Source organism: Mus musculus, chromosome 6 (assembly GCF_000001635.26).
Source record: "Mus musculus strain C57BL/6J chromosome 6, GRCm38.p6 C57BL/6J".
In the NCBI taxonomy this organism is placed as follows: domain Eukaryota; kingdom Metazoa; phylum Chordata; class Mammalia; order Rodentia; family Muridae; genus Mus; species Mus musculus.
In genome coordinates, this window is record NC_000072.6 from 25,157,863 (window position 1) to 25,184,335 (window position 26,473).

At 36.5% G+C, this 26,473-nt stretch overlaps 1 long non-coding RNA gene across 1 annotated transcript in view; it reads right to left on the minus strand.

Annotated features, from left to right (window-relative positions):
• Gm30658 overlaps positions 1–26,129 on the minus strand; it is a 57,003-nt gene extending 30,874 nt beyond the window's left edge. Inside the window, exon 1 of the long non-coding RNA XR_377377.2 lies at positions 25,954–26,129. This is a non-coding gene — a long non-coding RNA (predicted gene, 30658). The remainder of the gene's footprint in view (positions 1–25,953) is intronic.
• Between the last annotated feature and the right edge of the window lie 344 nt (positions 26,130–26,473).

The following is a 26,473-nucleotide window of genomic DNA, read 5'->3' on the forward strand; positions in this document are numbered from 1 at the left end:
ATATGCCCAGAAGAGGTATTGCTGGATCTTCCGGTAGTACTATGTCCAATTTTCTGAGGAACCGCCAGACTGATATCCAGAGTGGTTGTACAAGCTTTCAATCCCACCAACAATGGAGGAGTGTTCCCCTTTCTCCACATCCTCGCCAGCATCTGCTGTCACCTGAATTTTTCATCTTAGCCATTCTGATTGGTGTGAGGTGGAATCTCAGGGTTGTTTTGATTTGCATTTCCCTGATGATTAAAGATGTTGTACATTTTTTCAGGTGCTTCTCTGCCATTTGGTATTCCTTGGGTGAGAAATCTTTGTTCAGTTCTGAGCCCCATTTTTTAATGGGGTTATTTGATTTTTATGGAGTCTACCTTCTTGAGTTCTTTATATATATTGGATATTAGTCCCCTGTCTGATTTGGGATAGATAAAGATCCTTTCCCAATCTGTTGGTGGTCTTTTTGTCTTATTGATGGTGTCTTTTGCCTTGCAGAAGCTTTGCAATTTTATGAGGTCCCATTTATTGATTCTCAATCTTAGAGCACAAGCCATTGCTGTTCTATTCAGGAATTTTTCCCCTGTACCCATATCTTCGAGGCTTTTCCCTACTTTCTCCTCTATAAGTTTCAGTGTCTCTGGTTTTATGTGGAGATCCTTAATCCACTTAGATTTGACCTTAGTACAAGGAGATAGAACTGGATCAATTCAAAATCTTCTACATGATAACAGCCAGTTGTGCCAGCACCATTTGTTGAAAATGCTGTCTTTTTTCCACTGGATGGTTTTAGCTCCCTTGTCAAAGATCAAGTGACCATAGGTGTGTGGGTTCATTTCTGGGTCTTCAATTCTGTTCCATTGGTCTACTTGTCTGTCACTATACCAGTACCATGCAGTTTTGATCACAATTGCTCTGTAGTACAGTTTTAGGTCTGGCATGGTGATTCCACCAGAGGTTCTTTTATCCTTGAGAAGAGTTTTTGCTATCCTAGGTTTTTTGTTATTCCAGATGAATCTGCCTATTGCCCTTTCTAATTCGTTGAAGAATTGAGTTGGAATTTTGATGGGGATTGCATTGAATCTGTAGATTGCTTTTGGCAAGATAGCCATTTTTACTATATTGATCCTGCCGATCCATGAGCATGGGAGATCTTTCCATCTTCTGAGATCTTCTTTAATTTCTTTCTTCAGAGACTTGAAGTTCTTGTCACAGAGATCTTTCACTTCCTTAGTTAGAGTCACGCCTAGGTATTTTATATTATTTGTTCATCCATGGTTTTCATTATTTCCTGCAGTCTACCCCTCTTAGGTTTGTTTATTTTCTTCTTCTTCTTCTTCTTCTTCTTCTTCTTCTTCTTCTTCTTCTTCTTCTTCTTCTTCTTCTTCTTCTTCTTCTTCTTCTTCTTCTTCTTCTTCTTCTTCTTCTTCTTCTTCTTCTTCTTCTTCTTTTTCTTCTTCTTCTTCTTCTTCTTCTTCTTCTTCTTCTTCTTCTTCTTCTTCTTCTTCTTCTTCTTCTTCTTCTCCTCCTCCTCCTCCTCCTCCTTCTCCTCCTCCTCCTCCCCTTTCCCTCCTCCTCTCCCTCTTCTCCCCCTCTTCTTTCTTCTTTATTTCTTCTATTTCTTTTTAGAGCTTTCAGGTGTACTTTAAATTCTTAGCATGAGAATTCTCAAATTTCTCTGTGAAGGCACTTATTAACTTTCCTTTTAGCCTACTGCTCTCATTGTGTCCTATATTTTTGGTTATGTTGTGTCTTCATTTTCAGTGAACTTTCTAAAAAGTTTTTAATTTTTTATTTCTTCCCTGGAACCAGTGATCGCTGAATAGAATGTTATTTAGTTTCTATGTGCATGTAGGCTTTCTGTTGTTCTGTTGTTGAAGTTTAACTTTAAATTATGGTGGTCTGATAGCATATAAGGAATTATTTAAAATTTGTTGAACATTTTCAGGCTTGCTTTGTGACCCAGTATATGATCACTTTTGGAGAAGATTCCATAAGGTTCTGACAAGAAGGTACATTCTTCTGTATTTAGATGAAATGTTCTATAGATATCTGTTAGGTCCATTTGATTCATAACCTCTGTTAGTTTCATTATTTCTCTGTTTAGTCTCTGGCTTGATGACCTGGTGAGAGTGGGTATTGAAGTTTCCCAATGTGTGATTTAAGTTTTAGTAATATTTCTTTTATGAATGTGATTTCCCTTATATTTGGAGCATAGCTGTTCAGAATAAGATGCCATCTTGGTGGATTTTTTTCGTTTGATGAGTATGAAATGCCTTTTTGCACCTCTTTTGAATATTTCTGGTTGATTTTGGACTATTTTATTGGATATTAGAATGGCTACTCCCGCATGTTTTGTGGGTTCATTTGCTTGGAAAACTTTTTTTCCAGCCCTTTACTCTGAGGGAGATCTATCTTTTTTGCTGAAGTATGTTTCTTCTATGTAGCAGAATGATTGATCCTGATAAAGTATACATTCAGTGTTTCTATGTCTTTTTATTGGGAAATTGAGACCACTTATGTTGAGAGATATTAATAAGCAACGATTGTTAGTTCTACTTATTTCGATGTTGGTATTGGTATTGTAAGTGTGTTCTTTTGAATTTGCTGGTGTGAAATCATATATTTCTTGTGTTTTATTTAGTATAGTTACCTTTCTTGTGTTGGAGTTTTCCTTGTAGTATCTTCTGTGGGTTGGGTTAATGGAAAGATATTGCTTAAATTTTTGAATATCATTTTTCTCCATCTATTGTGATTGAAATATTTGCTGGGTAGAGTAGTGTAGGATGGCATCTGTGATCTCTTAGAGAATCTAAGATATCTGTCCATGCCCTTCTGGCTTTTAAAATCTCTTGAAAAATCTGGTGTAATTTTACTCCTTCTGCCTTTATATGTTACTTGGCCTTTATCCCTTGTGACTTTTAATATTCTTCTTTGCTATTTACATTTAGTGTTTTAATTATTATGGGGTTGGAGGAATTTATTTTTTGGTCCAATCTATTTGGCATCCTGTAAATTTCTGGTACATTCTTAGTTTTTTTTTTTTTTTGTTGTTGTTGTTGTTTTGTTTTGTTTTGTTTTTTGTTTTTTCTGGATGTTTTGTGCTAGAAATGTTTTAGCTTTAGCATTTCTTTGACCAATGCATGAGTTTCTTTGAAATACATAGTCTTATAGTATACAACATGAACCTGAATTTATTCACAAAATTCACTGTGAAGATGAAGGACTATAGAATGCCTGTGACAACATAGGAGTAAATTGTTTGGCCTGAAAGTTCTCACTGGAGGCATGGCTCTATGTGTGGTGAGATACTGTTTTAGGTAATTATTTTAAGTGTATGGTGTAGTGGTTTGAATATGCTTGGCCCAGGTGGTATATTTAGGAGGTGTGACCTTGTAGGAGTTGGAGTGCCCTTGTTGAAGGAATGGTATAGCTATGGGGATGAGCTTTGGGATCCTACTGCTAGCTGGCCATAAGATAGTCTGTCTGCTCCGGGCTTCGTTTTCATGGATATGTAGACCTCTTGGCTCCTCCAGCACCATGTTTGCCTGAGTGCTGCTATGCTTCATTGTATGATGATAATGGACTGAATCTTTTTAGGGATAAGCCAGCCCCACTTAATTGTTTTCTTTAAAATGATTGCCTTGGTCATGGTGCCTCTTCACAGCAAAGGAAACCGTAAGACAATTGGGATCTTCAAAATCTTATTATAATTCAAAATATAAATAGTATTAATACTTAATGCTTACTGGCATAACATATAAATGGGGGAGGAACAAAGAAAAATTCCATAAATTTGCAAATAACTTTTGTAGATATTCTGCTCTCAACTACTGTTATCTGAAATACAGAGTGTGGATGTGAGAATAATAGAAGGGCCTTGACAGCAGAAAAGCCTCATAAATAGTTTGCTAGTGAACTGATAAATATATGTATAAGCAGAGCTGTGATGGTAGCTCAGGCTCTAATTTGCCTTTTCTACAAGCAAAGACTGAATGAAATCAAAGACCACACACAAAACTCTGGAGGTACACACTAGTCATCCCATGGCTAGGAAGGTAGAGTCAGGAAAAATTCTACCAATGCCTTGCCAACCAGTTCAGATGGCATTTACTCCTGATCTGATACAATGAGAATGTTAGCTCACATTTTGTTTGCCAAGGTCTAGTCATGACCAGTTGATTTAATCATTTAGCAAACATCATGCAAATACCCAGTAAGGAACATTCTAGAAAATATCTCTCCATCTCCTCTCAAAATTGTTGATTATTAAAAAGGTAAATGGAGGAAGTTCAATCCAAGAAGAGCCTTAAGCAACATCATGAATGAAATATTTGAGTAAATATATTAGTTGTTTACTAAGGGCATATGAGTAAAACATGGACATTATTTAAAAGTGTGTTAAAAATGGCTCACATTTGTTATATTACCATAACATTCTATTAAACCAAAATTATTTGTGGTAATAAAGATGTCGATAGTGGGACAAATGGGGTTGGGGTTTCAAGAATTATACCCTGAAAATCAGTAATAAAATCATATTGAGAAATGTTGGTTGGATATCTTTCTGAGTATCTCCCTAAATTGTGTCAGAATGCCAAATTTACATCAAAGACTCAACTCATAGTGCATACCATTATCGGAAGGAGTTGAAACCATTCATAGAGGGGGCCAAGGGGTAGGATTTTAGGTTACTGGGAATAGGCTTTGACAGGGCTATTGACAGCTCTTCCTGCATTTCTTTTTTGTCTCCATATTGTTGTGAGTAAATATCTTTCCATATTATATTCCTGTCATGAATTTTTCTGGTACCACAATTCCAGTGCAACAGCACTAGGTTTTCATGGACAGAGATCTCTACATGAACACTCCAAAATAGACTTTGTCTCTTAGTGAGTTGATTATTTCAATATTTTGTCACAGAAAAAGAATGCAAGTTAATGATATCAGTATATGTATTAATTTCTCAGAAACTCATCAAATAAAAATTAATAAACTAAATTAACTAGAGAACATAAATATATTTATTGCTAAGAAAAGTAATGAAACAGTGCCTTATATTTGATGTTCCTCTCTTTGTTTTATTGTAAATGATTTCCATCTCTTTCTTTATTTGGGTTCAATTTTAACTTTTCAAGGTTTGTATTGTACAGATTGTTTTCTATGACTACTGCCTTGTCAATGTAAAAAAAAAAAATCTCACTTTCATTTTAACATGTTTTGTCCTCTCCATTTGAAAATCTCATTTTTATGTTTAAACTATGTTAGTTTATGAGGAGTCTCACTAGTTTCCTCATTTCTGCTTCCGTTTTCATCTATTGGCTAAAGTTTGCAGTGTCACAGTCATTTGAAGAAAGAATCATGTTTGCATAGTCCCTGATTTCAGCATTTTGAAAAGCACTTTTTGCTTTCATATCTGAAGAGAACTTGCCTAAGAATGCATGCCTTGGTCAGTTGGCATTATTCCTTTTATCCTCTCTTTCTGGCATTGTATTTATTTTAAAGAAGTATGAAGGCAACTTTAGTTTTCCTCCATTGGATGCACTTTACATCGTGTTTCTGAATGCTCCATTGATTGTTGCTTTATCCTTGAAATTCAATATCATCGTAGGAGTAGAATGAAGCATCAGTTGAAATCTATTGCTCTTTATTACTTTTTGGATATAAGACATATTTTATACCAACTTTTAACTCAAATTTTGTATATCTATATCTATCTATCTATCTATCTATCATGGTACCATAATATCCTATTAAAATATATCTACTTGTGTTAATAATAATGTCAGCAGTGGAACAAATGGGATTTGGGTTTACAAGAACTCTTTGTACTCTTCTCTATTTTTCTAAGAATATGTAAATTATATATATATATATATATATATATATATATATATATATATATTCTATCCTTGTTTTTTGCACCTGTCTTTTTTATTACAGTCATGTTTCTGGTTTTGCCTCCTGTTTGTAGACAGGAGGATCTGATAATAATGGATCTGATTCTGTTGTCTATAACTTGACTGTGTTTGGGGCCATCACTGTAATTTTTCCTATGCCTCAAGTCTCTACCTGTTGATGAGAAACACAGATATTCCTTAATTTGGAATAAAATGAATTATTGTAATATAAATGTAAACAGTTTGTTACAAGAAAAATTCAAATCTCCGAATTCCATACCCTCCAAAGGCAACTGTTAGTAGAGGCCAGTCTTGTCACTATTGGAACGTACTCTAACTGGCCATCTCTGCTCCCTCTCAGGTAACTTCAGCAGCTGCTATACCCTGACCTGCTCTTCTAGGGTAGTGAAAGCTTCTCTGTGTGATCAATTGTAGTTGCATTATTCCTTTGCCTTCCTTAGTTCTTTCTGCTCCATTCACAGGACAATGCCTAAAATTCCCAGTCAAATAGCTTTACTAATATGAAAATAAACATATACTTGTAAAGTGAAATTTTATCATGAGTGCAGTGTGTGGCACTAGAATGTTATCATAAATACAATAGTAAATGTATGGGTCATTGCCTAGTTTCTTCCAATTCTTTTAGAATTCTTTTCAATTCTTTTGTATTTCCCTGCCTTATTTCCCAAGTAACTGCTGATCTCCAGGTTATGAATTATTTTGAAGTTGATTGAGTGAATTTACATTGATAGGATAGGATAGGATAGGATAGGATGTGATATAGTATGTGACAGTTTCTGTTTGTCTTCTGTCATTCTATGATTATGAAGTTTACTCATGAGGTAAGGAATATACATAGTCGACTACTTCAGAAACATGTTTTTTGGAATAAATTTAGCTTAAAAGAGTTCAGAAGTACAGTCCATCAGGTCTTTTATATACATGGATCTCCTTAAGCAATGAGTGGCAGAAGCAGCACAGATAATATGTTCTGAGACATTATGATGAGAAACTTCCCATGTTTGTCATAATGCAGTAACTGTACATTGAAGAGCTCATTAAATTCTAGTTAGGATAAACAAACTCCAATAAAAACATTCCAGTTAAAAAAATGCCAAAAGTTAAAGACATGGATACCTTGAAAGCAACAAAGAAACAAGTAACCTGCAAGTTCAAGAAGATAAATAATCAAGGAAGATGGAGAATAGTGTGCTAACATATTCACTATGCTAAAAAAATAAATAAAACCTAGATATTGCCGACTGAAAATATATCCAAGAAAGTCACCTTAGGGGAAAAAAAAGGAAAAAAAATCATGATAGTCCCAGACAAATAAGATAAAGAGAGTTTTTTTTAAGCAAACATATACTATAAATGTAATATTGGGAACAATGACTGTATGAAGAAAGTTGTTGGGTGCAAAGTTGTAAGAAAATAACTATAGATAATAAAATAATAACTATAGCAATGTATTGCTAGACTTTTGTCATTATCTGCTGCACAGCAGTGGAACTACAAAACCTAAGAAAAGAGATGCCAAATAGAAATGTTTCTAAATAGAACTAGTAAGCTATTATAAATTGGAAACCAATTGTGATCCATGAAGTTTATACTATATTCTCTAAAATAACCATTAAACAATATAACCATCCTCAAAATATAATTAAAAAGTAATTTAAGAAATTTAAATAATACTGTAGAAGTACTTCACTCAATACAATAAAAGGAAAACAGGTATGGATGTATATATATACAAAAAAGACATGAGAGTTATAGAAAACCAAAGGTTGCTCTGGAGTCAATTATGTCCATAACATTGTGAATGGACTGAATAATCTATTAAAAGGAAGGCTGTCAAACTAGGCAATCAGGCTAGGCTATGTCATACTTCCATGTGAATAAAATGTTTTCCCAATGTTCTTCCCCTCTTCATGTCTAAGATGGATTGAATGTGAACTGTCTTTGCTAGGCTCATATACCTGAACACTGGGTCCCCAGTGGTTGGTGTTGTTTGGAATACTATGATCCACGTAAGAGGTGGAGCTTCCTGGAGGAAGGTTCAATGGCAGCAGTTCTAGAAGCATACAACCTGGCCCTGCTTCCTATTCACATTATTTCTGGTGTGTGGATGTAATGTTAACAGGCAGCCTCCTGCTTCTGCCACCACAACTTCTCTGCCTGTTGCAGTATCTTTTCCTGGCCCTGCAGAGCCAATTGATAATGATAAAAGCTTTATCCCAATATTTACTTCTTTCTTTCTTTCTTTCTTTCTTTCTTTCTTTCTTTCTTTCTTTCTTTCTTTCTTTCTTTCTTTCTTTCTTTCTTTCTTTCTTTCTTTTCCCAATATGTCTAACCTTGTGAGAATCATAAATAACTATTGTGGCTGGTAAATGCCAAGTGGTACACATCTACAGCCATCTTCCTTCTCCTCCTACTCCTCCTACTCTGAGATATCCTTCTCTCTCTCTCTGACTCTTAGCTCTATCTCCCTTTTCCCTGTCCAATCACAGGCCTCCCACTGCCCTAATGTGTTTAGACAGGGAAAATCCTGCAACAGTGTTTTATCATGCTCATAGAAAAGAAACAAGGAGAGATAGCTAAGCAGTTAAGAGGGCTTGCTGCTCTTGCAGAGTGAATAACAATAGCTCAAACATATCCAATGCCCCCTTCTGGCTGCAGTGGGTACCTGTACACACACACACACACACACACACACACACAGAGAGAGAGAGAGAGAGAGAGAGAGAGAGAGAGAGAGAGAGAGAGAGAGAGAGAGAGAGAGAGAATGGGGGAATAAAGATAAATAAGTATATAATATAAATTTTATTAGATAGAAATTATAAAAATGCTTAAAAATTATGAGCCACTTAAAAAAATTAAAATATGATTCATTTTCCAACTTTCATAGCAACCTTTCATTGGAAATTAAAATTCTGGGATTTCTCACAGTTTAAGTAGAGTGAGCAGTTCTACAGTCTGGGTCCAGATTCCTGCGTTGATGTCATTTTTCACTCTCACTCTATCTCCACCTTCATCCTTTACTATGTGAACTTTTATTTAGACTGCAGTCCTCATAGTCAGTGACTTCCTCCCCAGGAACCTTGTATCTTTTCTGGGGCCCTAGAGCTGTGCTGACAGCTTTCTGAAAAATGTGACAAAAGACAATAGACAATAAGCATTCTGGCTCTAAAATTAGATCAGCTGGCATTTGGTCATCTTTTGTTTTTCAATGTGGTAGCTTTCACATAGACCATGCTTATTTATTTACTGGATTTTATTGAGGATATGTGCTCCCAAATTCTAGATTTTGAAAGACAAAATCCTCAGTCCAAATTACAAATGTATACTTTATGAATTCAATTTATTGTCACAGGAGTTTTGTCAAGAATAGACTAACAATCCAATCAAGAGCTCTCGGGGACATTCATCATCATGTGAGCATTTTTAAGTCATACAGGCAGATGTGGGATGGGGACTGATGGAAGGATAACTGGGAAGTGGGATATAATGGGATGAAGAGGTGATGGATGGGGTTTCCTTCAAGTGAGGTATCATTTGAGATGTAAACAAATGAAATGATTAATAAAAAAGGAAAAAATAATATCTTTTGATTCTAAGACTTTATTGTCTTACAGCTTAAATGGTCAGGCAAACACTGGAAAATTCTATATTTTAACTTATTTTCATAATAATAATATGTTCAAGTTATAAGGTGGAAATGCTGTCACTTGATTAGAGAACTCTGTTGATTAACTAAGCATATTTTATAAAGTAGAGTTTTAGAATACCAGGTTGAAAAGTTCCAGACCATTTTAAAATGTCTCATATATAGAGATAGTGCAACAGGTGAAGGTTGCATGCGTTTGGTGACTTGAGATTAATATAATGATCTCAGTGTGGAAGGAGAGAACTGATTCCTAGCGGTTGTCTTCCACTAGCTACACACTTGCCATTTAAAAAATGCCTTCCCCCTACAATAACAAGGGAGTTTACCTTGAAGGCAGGGTATGATTCCTTGCACTTATAATCTTAGCACTTGGGATGATAAGGCAGGAGGATTACTCTGAGTTCCAGGCTATGATAGCATGCAGAGTAAAACCTTGTCTCAAACGAAAGAAAGAAAGGAAGAAAGAAAGAAAGAAAGAAAGAAAGAAAGAAAGAAAGAAAGAAAGAAGGAAAGAAAGGAAGGAAGGAAGGAAGGAAGGAAGGAAGGAAGGAAGGAAGGAAGGAAGGAAGGAAGAAGATAGGCTGATCTTGTTTTAGTTTTCTTGGTGGGCAAGAAATAATAATAATAATAATAATAATAATAATAATAATAATAATAATAATAATAAACAACCAATAGCATGAACTAAGTCAGTACCTTTAAAATTTTTTAAGAATGGTACTCTTAGCTTTTAAGAACACTTAGTATTCTTATAGAGTAGCCAGGTTTGGTCTGAAGCATCTTCATAGTGACTCTCAATGATTTACAGCTCCAATTACAGGAGATCTGATGTCTTCTTTCAGCTCCTATGGGAAGCTTCTTTCAGCTTCCAAGCACACTTACAAAGAGCTCCCAAATTTAGATACTTCCAAGGGCCCTGATGATCTTTCCATTTCTGTAGGTCACACCTTTTGTTGGTTCTACTTCTTAGGGTGCCAGCTCGACTTCAGAGTGTCAGGCAGGTCTCTGGAGAGCATGATGGGTACCAGCTGTGTTCATAAGCTTTGTTTTTGATAGAATTGAAATCACTGAAGAAACTTGGACTGTGCACTTTTATGCTTCCTGGATATTGTTTGCTTCATTTGTTCACTACTTGTCCCCTCAAAAAGACAGCTCAGAGTAATATAGCTGTCTTACACGCAACCATGGCACACACACACACACACACACACACACACACACACACACACACACACACACACATCCTGAAAATTCAGAAGTGTTTGCACACCTGAAGTGGAAAGGTCATAATTCAAGCTCATTCTCAGCTACACAGAAAGATCATGCATACTTGAGTTACATGTGATCCTGTCTCAAAACAAACAAACAGAAAATAAAAAGTTTGCATGTTTATAACCAAAATAGTTCTTGTATAGCATTCGCTTTTCTCCAGAATCAGTTTTATCATTATTCCCTCTTTAAAAGACTGCATTTAACATATAAAACGACTATAGGTTATTACAAACCTCATGTGTGTTTGGGAGGGAATACAGAGTTGACTAACAACAGGCAGGATGATGTGTCTTAGTATCCAATATGTCTCCCAATAACCAGTCTCTGGGGTGTATTTGGTAACTTTACCTTTGCTCCAGTGTAGAAACTCACTTCACTTACTGATAAGGATCAGAACCATTGACAGAGGTCAATTTACTGCAAACTAACCTTGAAGTATCAAACAGAAGACGAGCTGCTATGAATTGCACATTGAATGGCAATAGGAACTGTGGAGTGAGCATCTGTGAACAGCTGATAACCAACGCCAAGTGATCTACAGAAACTGCCTGAAAACAGGGCACATTTTCAAAAGTGAGATTTATTTTTTTTCCTGAATTCCTCTCAAGTAATTACTGTTGCAAAAAGATGAAATTCTTTCCAAAGTGCCTCCATAATCATGCTTCATTTTCTCCAAGAGATGCAGATAGCAAAAAAGAGAAAGCCATATTTTTAGGAAAATAGAACATTATCTGCATAATTTGTAAGGCTGCATCTAATACTGTGATAGAAACATTCAGAACCTCTCAGCTCAATGGTAGTGTTAGACCTTCAAGCTATTTGGCTTTCAAGAAATGCTTTCAAAAACAGAAATTAGGACTCACATGGGCTTACTGAAGGGGCAAGCTTGGGACCTGCATTTGTCTGTTCCAGGAACTTTGCTTACATTCTATGACTGTTAGCTTGGTGCTTTTGAGGGATTCCTGGCAGGGGGATCAAGTGTATCTTGAACTGTTTTTGCCTGCTCGTAAGACTGTTTTCCTCCCATTAGGTCACCTTGTAGAGACTTGCTATGAGGGATAGTAAGATAATAAGACCACCTTGTCTTATTGTATCTTGTTTTGTCCTGTAGGGTTGTCATTCTTTGGAATCTGCTTTTTGCTGAAATGGAGAAGTTGATCTGGGGGACAGAGTAACTGCAGGAAATTCAAATGAGGAGAAGAAAGGGAAACTTTGGTTTGGATAGATTGTATGAGAGACAAATAAAAGAACAGAAATTTCTTGTACAAGATCTCTTGGGTTGGGGCTGGAGAGATGGCTCAGTGGTTAAGAGCACTGACTGCTCTTCCAGAGGTTCTGAGTTCAGTTCTCAGCAACCAAATGGTGGCTCATAACCATCTGTAATGGGATTTGATACCCTCTTCTAGTGTGTCTGAGTACAGTGATGGTGTACTCATATGCATTAGATAGATAGACAGACAGACAGACAGACAGACAGACAGACAGATAGATAGGTAGGTAGATAGATAGATATCTTTTGGGTGGTCTTATCTCCTCAAGAACTCTCTGTATTTTACCTGCATAGAGCTACTGTATTCTCCTACTGCATTCTTGACATCTAATTTTGTCTGACCTCATGTAATATTTTATTCTCCTTGGGTCTTTAAAGTTCCACCATTCAGCCCAAATCACTATTAACACTATTGACTGTGTGGTTGTTGTTGTTGCTTTGTTTTTTATCACAGTGGGTATATGGCCCAGTGAATATCGCCTCAACTACAAACCTTGTCTTGCATTCTTATTCTCCATTTTCCAAGCTGTAACTGTCTAATTCATCATCCACATCACATCAAGGGCTCCCTATTAACTTTCTGCAGGAGTTTCCATGCTCATTGCAAGTCCTTTCATCTGTGCCACAGTGAGTACCTTCTGCCCTGCTTAAAATTACTGCCATCCATCTACTCCCCCACTTTTGTAGTAAGATTCCTTAAAAGTGTTCTACACTTTACCTTCCTTCAGCAAAACCAATGGAAACAGTAATAACTGCTATGCATTTTTACAGTTTCATTTTTTTATTTATGCATGTATGTGTAGGTTTGCTTGAGTTCAGTTGTGTCGTATGCATGAGTGAGGTGAGAAAATGGACTCAGAGTCGTAGGAAATGGAATGACAGAGACTTCTGAGCAGTCATGTGGGTTCTAGGAACTAAACTCTGGAAGAGCAGCAAGCACCTTTAAAAAGTATGGGTATTAATATTTTGCCTGCATGCATATCTGTGTATCATGCAAATGCCTGGTGCCCATAGAGGCAAGGTAAGGATGTTGGGCTACTGGAAATAGGGGATGCCAAGTTATAAAACATCATGTTGATCCTGGGAATTGAATTCTCGTCCTCTGGGAAAGCAGCAAGTACTCTTAGACACTGAGAGATCTCTCCAGATCCTCTCAATATAAACTTGGGTAGTAATATTTCTTTCTTTCTCTCAGAGATCTCTTTTCTCTGGAAATCAAAGTCTGTTAAAATTATGAATTCCAAATTTCTAACCCTCAATACTTATACCTCATATTTCCCATATGTGAACTGGTCCCCTCCCCACTCCTCTCTCCCTCCCAGATCCCTCTCTCCCTCTACTTCCCAGAGGTTACTGTCTTCCTCCTACTGAGTAGGACTATAGCATCCACACTTTGGTATGATCTTTCTTCTTGGGTTTCATATGGTCTATGAGTTGTATCATGGATATTCCAAGTTTCTTTTTGGCTAATATCCACTTACCAGTGAGTACATACCATGTGTGATCTTTTGTGACTGAGTTACCTCACTTAGGATAATATTTTCAACTTTCATCCATTTGTCTACAATTTCATGAATTCATTGTTTTTGATAGCTGAATAGTATTCCATTGTGTAAATGTACAGCACTTACTGTATCTATTCCTTTATTGAGGGGCATCTGGGTTCTTTCCAGCTTCTGGCTATTATAAATAAGTTAGCTATGAACACAGTGGAATGTGTGTCCTTGTTATATGTTGGAGCATCTTTTGGGTATATGCCCAGGAGTACTGGTATCACGGGGTCCTCAGGTAATACTACGTCCAGTTTTCTGAGGAACCACCAAACTGATTTCCAGAGTGTTTTTACCAGCTTGCAATCCCACCAGCAATGGAGGAGTGTTCCTCTTTCTCCACATCCTTGCCAGCATCTGCTGTCACCTGAATTTTTAATCTTATCCATTCTAATTTGTGTGAAGTGAAATCTCAGGGTTGTTTTGATTTGCATTTCCCTGATGACTAAGGATGTTGAACATCTCTTTAAGTGCTTCTGAGCCATTGGAGAGTCCTTAGTTGAGAATTTTCTGTTGAGCTCTGTCCCCCATATTTTAGTAAGGTTATTTGGTTTTCTGTAGTCTAACTTCTTGAGTTCTTTGTATATATTGGATATTAGCCCTCTATTTGATGTAAGATTGGTAAAAATATTTTCCCAATCTGTTGGTTGCTGTTTTGTTCTATTGACAGTGCCCTTTGCCTTACAGAAGCTTTGCAATTTTATGAGGTTTCATTTGTTGATTCTTGATCTTAGAGCATAAGCCATTGTTTTACTGTTTGGGAAAATTTCCCCTGTGCCCATGTGTTCAAGGTTCTTCCCCACTTTCTCCTCTATAATTTTCAGTATATCTGGTTTTCTGTTGTGGTCCTTGATCCACTTGGACTTGAGCCTTGTACAAGAAGATAAGAATGGATTGGATTGCATTCTTCTACATGGTGGCCACCAATTGAAGCAGCACCATTTGCTGAAAATGCTTTTTTCCACTGGGTGGCTTTAGCTCCTTTGTCAAAGTTCAAGTGATCATAGCTGTGTGGGTTCATTTTTTCTATCCATTGATCTATCTTCCTGTCTCTGTACCAATACAATGCAGTTTTTTTTATAATTAAAAAATAATGTATTTATCTTTTTACATGTTTAATCTCTACACATAATAAATAATAAATTTTACTACAAAACTGAAAACCTTAAAGGTAATACCTAAGATACTCCTGGGAAAAATACACATTTTAGAGATGGCTTTAGGTGGTATGAACATAATCATGTATTTTCCACTTTGGTTTTAACATTATGTTAAAAAACTAAATTAGTTAGACTTATATTTGTTAAAAAAACAGGACCTATATAATTTTCAATAACAATATTCATATATTTTAAATGACTTTTAAAAGACTCTAATCATCATAACTTAGTACATGAAATGTTTTCGAAATATTTTTGACTGTGTCACAGGCAATGGTTGTAGTACTGGTCAATTAAATTATGACACTAACAAATATATTTTTCTCAATTTATGATAAGCAATAAGGTACTATCACCAGTAGCAATACAGATGTGTAAATGAGTTTCAATTCTGCTACCCCATATGAATAGTCAGGCTTGCTTTGCATATTTTAAATTCTACTAAAATTGTACATATGAAAGTATTGGTTCAAAGGAGTGAGAAGATGATGCTACTGAAACACCATTCTACAAAATATTCATATTTCACTATTGCTCTGTAATACAACTTGAGGTCAGGGATAGTGATTCTCTCAGAAGTTCTTTTATTGTTGAGTAGTTTTTGATATCCTGGGTTTTTTGTTATTCCACATAAATTTGCAATTTCTAACTCTGTGAAGAATTGAGTTGGAACTTTGATGGTGATTGCACTGAATCTTTAGATTGCTGTCAGCAAGATCACCATTTTCACTATATTAATCCTACCAATCCATGAACATGGGAGATCTTTTCATCTTCTGAGATCTTCTTTGATTTCTATCTTCAGTGACTTGAAGTTCTTGTCATACAGATTTTGCACTTGCTTGATTATAGACCCATCAAGGTATTTAATATTATTTGTGACAATCCTGAAAGATGTTGTTTTCCTAATTTCTTTCTCAGTCTGTTTATCCTATGAGTATAGGAAGGCTACTGATTTGTTTGAGTAAATTTTATTTCCAGCCACTTTGCTGAAGTTGTTTATGAGCTAAAGGAGTTCTCTGGTGTACTTTTTTGGGGTCACTGAAGTATACTATCATATCAATTGCATATAGTGATAGTATGACTTCTTCTTTTCCAACTTGTATCCCTTTGACCTCATTTTGTTGTCTAATTGCTCTGACTAGGACTTTGAGTACTATATTGAATAGGTAGGGAGAAAGTGGACAGCCTTGTCTACTCCCTGATTTTGGTGGGATTGCTTCAAGTTTCTCTCCATTTAGTTTGATGTTGGCGTCTGGTTTGCTGTATATTGCTTTTACTATGTTTAGGTATGTGCCTTGAATTCCTGATCTTTCCAAGACTTTTATCAAAAAGGAGTGTTGAATTTTGTCAAATACTTTCTCACCAACTAATGAAATAATCTGGGTCTCCTTCTGCAGTTGATTTTCTAATACTAATAAGTTTGAGCTTTGTCATTCTTAGTTTATCAGTTGACTTACCTTGAAAATGAAGGTTAAGAATATAATAAACTTGGGGTCACCTGGGCACAGAGTCAGAGGACACCCCCAAGGTCCCTAGAGGATTCTCCATGCAATCTTAGGACCACTGGTCAGTGGAACACAACTTCTGTTCCATTCCAATTGTGTGGAACCTGAGACAGCATTAGGGAAGAAGAAAACCCAACCTGACCAGGGTCACAAGTCCCATTCAGTCAGCACCAGCACAGGGTCACCTTGGGCGCAGAGTCAGCGGACACCCACAAGGTCCCAAGAGGACAGCGTCTGAGGCAGACCCCTTTCGGGCTCCAGACATCCAGGCACCTTTCCTGCCAGAAGAGAGGTGTCTGCCCCACCCAGGAGGGCTTTGCTGGAGCACCTGGGGGAGCCATCTTGGCTCCCAGATCCCTCCAAGACTAGTCTGCGCAGGTAAGAGAATGGACTACAGAAGCTAACAGCTTCTGGGACAGGCCCTGTTTCAGGCCTTCATCTTTTGCCAGGAGGCAGGACCAAACACCAGATATCTGTGCACCTTCCCTGAAAGAGGAGAGCTTGCCTGCAGAAAGTGCTCTGACCACTGAAATTCAGGAGAGAGCTAGTCTCCCACATCTGCTGATAGAGGCTAACAGAATCATGAGAGGAAAAAGCTCTAACCAGGGACAACTATAACAACTAACTCCAGAGATTACCAGATGGTGAAAGGCAAACATAAGAATCTTACTAACAGAAAACAAGACCACTCACCATCATAAAAACGCAGCACTCCCAACTCATCCAGTCCTGGGCACCCCAACACACCTGAAATCGTAAACCCAGGTTTAAAAGCATATCTCATGATGATGGTAGAGGACATCAAGAAGGACTTTAATAACTCACTTAAAGAAATATAGGAGAACACTGCTAAAGAGTTACAAGTCCTTAAACAAAACCACGAAAACACAACCAAACAGGTAGAAGTCCTTGAAGAAAAACAGGAAAGCACACCCAAACAGGTGATAGAAATGAACAAAACAATACTAGACCCTAAAAGGGAAGTAGACACAATAAAGAAAACTCAAAGTGAGGCAACGCTGGAGATAGAAACCCTAGGAAAGAAATCTGGAACCATAGATGCCAGCATCAGCAACAGAATACAGGATGGAAGAGAGAATCTCAGGTGCAGAAGATTCCATAGAGAACATTGGCACAACAATCAAAGAAAATGCAAAATGCAAAAAGATCCTAACTCAAAACATCCAGAAAATCCAGGACACAATGAGCAGAGCAAACCTACGGATGATAGGAGTAGATGAGAATGAAGATTTTCAACTTAAAGGGCCAGCAAACATCTTCAACAAAATAATAGAAGAAAACTTCCCAAACCTAAAGAAAGAGATGCCCATGAACATACAAGAAGCCTACAGAACTCCAAATAGACAGGACCAGAAAAGAAATTCCTCCCAACACATAATAATCAGAACAACAAATGCACTAAATAAAGATAGAATATTAAAAGCAGTAAGGGAAAAAGTCAAGTAAAATATAAAGGCAGGCCTATACAACAGACTTTTCACCAGAGACTATGAATGCCAGAAGATCCTGGACAGATGTTATACAGACACTAAAAGAACACAAATGCCAGACCAGGCTACTATACCCAGCCAAACTTTCAATTACCTTAGATGGAGAAACCAAAGTATTCCACGACAAAACCAAATTCACATATTATCTTTCCATGAATCCAGCCCTTCAAAGGATAATATCATAAAAAACCAGTACAAGGACAGAAACCACACCCTAGAAAAAGCAAGAAAGCAATCCTTCAACAAACCTAAAAGAAGACAGCCACAAGAACAGAATGCCAACTCTAACAACAAAAATAATAGGAAGCAACAATTAATTTTCCTTAATATCTCTTAATATCAATGGACTCATTTCCACAGTAAAAAGACATAGACTAACAGACTGGCTACACAAACAAGACCCAACATTTTGCTGCTTACAGGAAACCCATCTCAGGGAAAAAGACAGACATTATCTCAGAATTAAAGGCTGGAAGACATTTTTCCAAGAAAATGGTCTGAAGAAACAAGCTGGAGTAGCCATTCTAATATCTAATAAAATCGACATCCCAAACCAAAGTTATCCAAAAAGACAAGGAGGGACATTTTATATTCATCAAAAGTAAAATCCTCCAAGAGGAACTCTCAAATCTGAATTTCTATGCTCCAAATGCAAGGACAGCCACATTCATTAAAGAAACTTTAGTAAAGCTCAAAGCACACATTGTATCTCACACAATAATTGTGGGAGACTTCAACACACCACTTTCATCAATGGACAGATCATATAAACAGAAACAAAACAGGGACACAGTGAAGCTACAGAAGTTATGATACAAATGGATTTAACAGTTATCTACAAAACATTTTATCCTAAAACAAAAGGACATACCTTCTTCTCAGCACTTCATGGTACCTTCTCCAAAATTGACCATATAATTGGTCACAAAACAGGCCTCAACAGATACAAAAATATGGAAATTGTCCCATGCATCCTATCAGGTCACCATGGACCTTTAATAACAACATAAATAATAGGAAGCCAACATTCATATGGAAACTGAACAGCACTCTTCTCAATGATACCTTGTTCAAGGAAGGAATAAAGAAAGAAATTCAACTTTTTAAAGTTTAATGAAAATGAAGCCACAACATACCCAAACTTTTGGGACACAATGAAAGCATTTCTAAGAGGAAAACTCATAGCTCTGAGTGCCTCCAAAAAGAAACTGGAGAGAGCACACACTAGCAGCTTGACAACATACCTAAAAGCTCTAGAACAAAAGGAAGCATATTCACCCAAGATGAGTAGACAGCAGGAAATAATCAAACTCAGGGGCAAAATCATCCAAGTTGAAACAAGAAGAACTATTCAAAGAATCAACCAAAGGAGGAGCTTGTTCTTTGAGAAAATCAACAAGATAGATAAACCCTTAGCCAGACTCACTAAAGGGCACAGGGTCAGCATCCTAATTAAGAAAATTAGAACTGAAAAGGGAGACATAACAACAGATCCTGAGGAAATCCAAAACACCATCAGATCCTTCTACAAAAGGCTATACTCAAGAAAACTGGAAAACCTGGATTAAATGAACAAATTTCTAGACAGATACTAGGTACCAAAGTTAAATCAGGATCAGACTAATGATCTAAACAGTCCCCTATATCCCCTAAAGAAATAGAAGCAGTCCTTTTTTGTCTCCCAGCCAAAAAAAGCGCAGGACCAGATGGGTTTAGTGCAGAGTTCTATCAGACCTTTAAATAAGATCTAATTCAAGTTCTTCACAAACTATTCCACAAAATAGAAGCAGAAGGTACTGTACCCAATTCATTCTATGAAACCACAATTACTCTGATACATAAAGCACAGAAAGACCCAACAAAGATAGAGAACTTCAGACCAATTTCACTTATGAATATCGATGCAAAACTTCTCAATAAAATTCTTGCTAACCAAGCACATCAAAACAATCATCCATGCTGACCAAGTAGGCTTCATTCCAGGGATGCAGGGACGGTTTAATATACAGAAATCCATCAATGTAATCCACTATATAAACAAACTCATGACAAAAAACACATGATCATCTCATTAGATGTGGAGAAAGCATTTGACAAAATCCAATACCCATTCATGATAAAAGTTTTGGAAAGATCAGGAATTCGAGGCCCATACCTAAACATGATAAAAGCAATCTACAGCAAACCAGTAGACAACATCAAAGTAAATGCTGAGAAGCTGGAAGCAATCCCACTAAATCAGGAACTAGACAAGGCTGCTCACTTTCTCTCTACCTATTCAACATATTACTTGATGTCCTAGCCAGAGCAATTCGACATTAAAAGGAGTTCAAGTGGATACAAAGTGGAAAGGAAGAAGTCAAAATATCACTTTTTGCAGATGATATGATAGTATATATAAGTGACCGTAACAACTCCACCAGAGAACACCTAAACCTGATAAACATCTTCAGTGAAGTAGCTGGATATAAAAGTAACTCAAACAAGTCAATGGCCTTTTTCTACACAAAGAATAAACAGGCTGAGAAAGGTGGACTCCAGAAAATTATATAAACCCCATTAAAAAATGGGGCTCAGAGCTAAACAAAGAATTCTCACCTGAGGAATACTGAATGGCTGAGAAGCATCTGAAAAAATGTTTAGCATCCTTAAACATCAGGGAAATGCAAATCAGAGCAACCCTGAGATTCTACCTCACACCAGTCAGAATGGCTAAGATAAAAAATTCAGGTGACAGTAGATGCTGGCGAGGATGTGGAGAAAGAGGAACACTCCTCCATTGTATTTGGGATTGCAAGCTTGTACAACCAGTCTGGAAATCAGTCTGGAGGTTCCTCAGAAAATTGGACATAGTACTACCGGAGGATCCAGCAATACCTCTCCTGGGCATATATCCAGAAGATGTTACAACTGGTAAGAAGGACACATGCTCCACTATGTTCATAGCAGCCTTATTTGTAATAGCCAGAAGCTGGAAAGAACCCAGATGCCCCTCAACAGAGGAAAGGATACAGATAATGTGGTAAACTTACACAATGGAGTACTACTCAGCTATTAAAAAGAATGAATTTTTGAAATTCTTGGGAAATGGATGGACCTGGAGGGCATCATCCTGAGTGAGGTAACCCAATCACAAAAGAACTCACATGATATGTATTCACTGATAAGTGGATATTAGCCCAGAGACTTAGAATACCCAAGATACAATGGAAAACACATGAACTTCATGAAGAAAGAAGACCAAGGTGTGGATACTTTGCCCCTTCTTGGAATTGGGAGCAAGGCACCCATGGAAGGAGTTACAGAGAAAAAGTTTGGAGCTGAAATGAAAGGATGGATCATCTAGAGACTGCCATACCCTGGGATCCTTCCCATAATTAGCCTTCAAAAGCTGACACCACTGCACACACTAGCAAGATTTTGCTGAAAGGACCCAGATATAGTTGTCTCTTGTTAGGCTCTGCCGGGGCCTAGCAAACACAGTAGTGGATGCTCACAGACAGCTATTGGATGGATCACAGGGCCCCCAATGAAGGAGCTAGAGAAAGTCCCCAAGGAGCTAAAGGGGTCTGCAACCATATAGGTGGAACAACGATATGAACTAACCAGTAGCTCCCAGAGCTTGTGTCTCTAGCTGCATATGTATCATAAGATGGCCTAGTTGGCCATCACTGGAAAGAGAGGCCCATTGGACACGCAAACTTTACATGCTTCAGCACAGGGGAACGCCAGGGACAAGAAGTGGGAGTGGGGGACTAGGGGAGTGGCGGGAGGGTATGGGTGACTTTTGGGATAGCATTGGAAATGTAAATGACGAAAATACCTAGTTTAAAAAATTTTAAAAAAGAATATAATAAACTTGCTATCATTCAGTGTAGAGTGTGACTTTAAGACTGAGATAACTAGGAGATTTAGGACCTGATTAACACTACAACTATATTCTCAAATAAACCCAACCAGCTTAGCTAATGATTATATCACTAAGGATTGTTTGCAAAACCACCACACTGGATTCTTGAGATGCCTTATTCATTAGAACACCAAGATCAATTTTGAATTATGTTAAATAGACCCTATCTTGCTTTGCTTTCTAATTTTTGCCATGATTATTATTTTCAAAGTGGTGAGATTGTTTATCTCTTTTGAATTAAGGAGAGGGAAAACATTAGTTTATCTAAAGTTCACTGTTATTGATCTACCATCTTACCTTTCTCATACATTCAAACACATTCTAGAGTGAAGTGATCATAAGTAAAATTAAAATATTAATCTTATATTTTTCTCAAAAGGACATAGCACTGCTGAAAATTAGTGCAGTGCTGCAAATACCTGACTCTAAGACTCAGCACCATGAGTGTAGGCTTGGACTATCATCTTCATAAATAATTTAGCTTCCTGTAATGAGTGTGAACCAGCTTAAGTGGTGGCATTTATAAAAACAGCTTATAAAAATGAGACCTATAATAAGATATTATTAAGCAGGGTTTATATGATCTCCTGACCACAAATAATCATTATAGTCTATTGTGTCCACTAGGAACTTTTTAAAATAACAAATACACATGTTTTAATTTGAGAAAGCCTGGTTTCAGTCATTGTACAATTACTTTAGTTAGCATTAAACAGCAACAAAACCCCCTATATATTATATTGTAGGATTTATGGAGACAGACTTTCTTAAAAATGATTATACTGAGCTCATTTTTCAAAGTGCTATAGCACCCCAACAGTGTACCTAAGATTGACTTATCCTGATGGAACTAGTTAAACTAAAACTGATTCCCAAATAATTGTGTTAAGAATATCCCATATGTTGTATATTCTCAGAAAATTTGTTATCACAATTTCTGTCAATCTTTGCAACTTACTCATTTATGATACATTTATGATAAAATATTTTTGTACTATAGTAATCTTAACAAGATCAGCAAAATGGCAAACATACTCAGAGCAATATTTATTATATTTGATTCACCAGTATTATCCCACTTATGCTGAATGTTGCTACTTTCAGCTTGGAAATTTTCTCAAATTCTTACAGTGATAGACTCATGTTCTCCAGTCTTCTCAGAGTCCATAATCTGAGAAGATAACTCTCTTGCTGTTATGTGATATATGTATGTATAGTGTGTTATAGATATAATATATCTTGAAACATTTATGTATCAGATGTTTGTTATGTCATTTTAAAGATTTACCAGACTCATGAGAGAAGAAAATCCCATTATTTTAGGGGAAGGGATTGCACACTGGGAGGTTGCCTGTAGTCCAGTGGATGACCTCCCACCCATGTACTTGTCACCAATATAAATTGAACATAGTGGGTTAAAAATAAAAGGGCAAATAAGTGAACATTTAGTTCTATTGAAGCATTTTAGGTGGGTTTGGAAGAGAGAATGGAGGATACAAAGTAGCAAAATTTATTGTATATATTATTAAATTTCATATATAAAATATTATTATTAAAAAGAAACGTCAAAACAAAATACTTCATAAATTTCTGGTTAAAAAGAAATGTTACATTTCTCATGATAAAGGGATATCCCTAAACTTGAGAAAGTACTGAAGTCTCTATCTCTATTGTTTATTCAATACATGTCAAATTTAAATCTGCTTTCTGCCATACCCTGGAAGAAAATTTTAATATATGATAAAAAAACATGATATTTGAAATTTTAGTCTTGAATTTGTGGGAGACAGAAAACCCAAAAAAGGATAGAAGTTCAGAATAGTTAGTATTATGCTAGAAGTATTTTAAGAGAGTAAAAGTGGCAACAGCTAGTTTAGTATAAAGATATTCAAGGAGAAGCTACACACACAAACACACACACACACACATTGACTTGAACCAAATATGAATGTCATCTAGCAAACACAAGAAGGGTTAGGGGTAGGGGGAGGAGCCTGATCCAGCATATCAAACAGTTCAGTTACAGAGCAAAGCAAGGCTACTTTAACTAGAACATATACTGATGGAATTACAAGAGACAAGATAGAAAAGGCAGAGGAATTCTGCAGTCTCCTAAGCCACATTCAAGATGGGCTTATTAAAACCTGTACTGAACCATTGAAAACGCGTTCAACATGCTACTGTGAACTAAAGGTACGCCTTTGGTAAGCTCATTTAATGGAATTGGAAGATCTGGTTTTAAGTTTGATTCATATATATGTACATACACATGTGTGTGTGTGTGTGTGTGTGTGTGTGTGTGTGTGTGTGTGTGTGTTAATCTTACTGAATGATGGTACTACTTTCATAATGTGTATGCTGTCATTATCATAGATTTTAGGGGGTGAGGTCACTTTTAAACTATTTAAAATTTTTTCATATTATAATATATTTGTGTAATTTCACCTTCTCTTTCCTCCTTTCAACCCCTCTCATTCCGTACCCCCTTGCTTTCTTTCAAATTCATGTTTCTTTTATTGAATCGTTGCTCACACATGTACACATGTGCACATGTGCACACACATGTACACACATATGTATTTCTAAATGCATAAATAGAACCTATTCAGTCTGCATAATATATTTGTATGTATACATTGATTTTTAAAATACTTTGTAGATTTTTTTTTAATTAATTCACCTAGAAGCTTTGTATTTATTGCTTAAATATTAAAGCTAGAGAAAAACAGTAATCTTTAGAATAAAGAGACTCAGGGGAAGACACAAAAAATAAAGCTACCAACTAATTTTCCCTAATTATATCTGCGCTGGGAGGGCAATTACTGTAACATGGACAGTCATCTAGGAGGCAACCACAGTGGCTCTCTAAGGATCAGCGTTTGCAAACCAAGCATGTTTTATACCTTAGAAGCCAGAATGTGAGCAAAAGTCTGTTAACTAAGTTTTAAAAACAAGAACACAATCTCAGGGATTTTTGCTGTTTTGCTGAGGAGGTTGGGAGATGCACAGTCCTCAGAGACTGTTCCTGTGTCAATTAACTCTCAAATCTGGTTGTCATCTCCATAAGAATACTTGATATGAGACATATGGGAAACAACTCCAACGTGACACAGGTCATACACAGGAGTGCCTTCCCCTCTTTTTCCACTCATCTATAGGAAGAAGGTTTCATGAGATAATCGCCCTTCTACCTCCTCGTGCGACTTTCATCTGTCTTTTGCATCGCTGATTGTGTTGTAGCATTTGGTAACTTTGTGAAAGAATAGGTTCCACTAGGAAATAGCCACAGAAGCGCATGACGTGCTTTGTTGAGATTCAGAACTTTTCCACGTGGGGCCTCAGTATGTAGTTCAGTCTCCCCTCAGATGAATCCTGTAGCCCTTCCTTTAATTACTTGATGAAGCATGTGGGGCTAAAATAATGGCCACTCCATGAGAACAGTGCCCAATTGTGATCACACCCTGGTAACTTCGAACTATAATTTTCATTTTTTTTTCTCACCCTGTCACTGTGTACCACAAACATTCTGATTCGGAGAAGTCAAAATTCTCCTCTAAAATATTTTTATAATTTCAGTAGTCAATTAAAAAGTCAATTCGTTCTAAAATCTCAAGGATAAGAAAAATATCTTTTGTGCAAAATAAATTAACCTCAGTAATTTCTTAGGGAAGAAATGGAAAACAATCATAAAACAACTCAATTGCTTAAAAATCTAGAAAATTATTTTCTTGTTATTATATTTGTTTAGAAATACATTAAGGTAAAATATTTCTGTATACATATTAAGTCAGCTTGAGTCATCATATTAAATATTATGACTGACTTAAATAATTATAAACGTGCTTTTCAAAATAAAGACATCTTATAATCAAATGGTCATATGCACTAAGAAAAAATACTTAATTAAGATTATAACACAACACCAAGCAAGACATACAAAACCAATAAAATTAATATAATTACAAAAAACAACAACAAAAAACCATTATAGCATATTTGGGGAGGTAAAATCTTACCCCCAAGTTTGCTGCTATTAGCCCCATTTCTAGAATGTATATTTAGATTCTCAAGACCTAAGCAATAGTTTTTCTTATAGATGGAAACAAATAACTTACCTTTCTTTAGGCATTATTTCCTACAGAAAATCATATATTTTACTCAGTATGTAAGTTTTGAATTACATCAATATACTTATATTTTGCATCTTAGTGCCAACGTACCAGGAGAATGTCCCTGCGGGGAGCTTTTCAGCATCTTTCAGACTTCAGTGCAAAAAGTTCCACAGTATGGCTAATTTCCTGAGGCTAAAATACCTTTCCCTGTATGACTGGAGTTGGTTAGAGAAAGGGAATAATACGTTGTCACTATTAAAAATCATGTAGCATTGCCTTTTCAGGATGACAACCACCCCCTTTTTTTAAGCTGAGTCCATTTATGAGATGAAAAGAAGTTAGCGAATTGTGTGGATGCTGCTCTGCAGATTTTGACATAATCAGAAATTCTAATCTTATGAAACCGACAGACCATTATACTTGCAAAAGAGAGAGCTCTAGGAAGTGTCAGGTCCTCCAGAGAGAAACAGAGATTTCTCACCTCTTGGTCAGGTAAGCAAAAGATTGATGGGCCAGTTCGCTGTCACCCCATGAATTTAGTGAAGGAAATAATAGCCTCTGGATTGCAGCTCAAGAAAGAGATGAGACTGATCAACAGAAATATGAACTATAATGGGATGGATTTTGA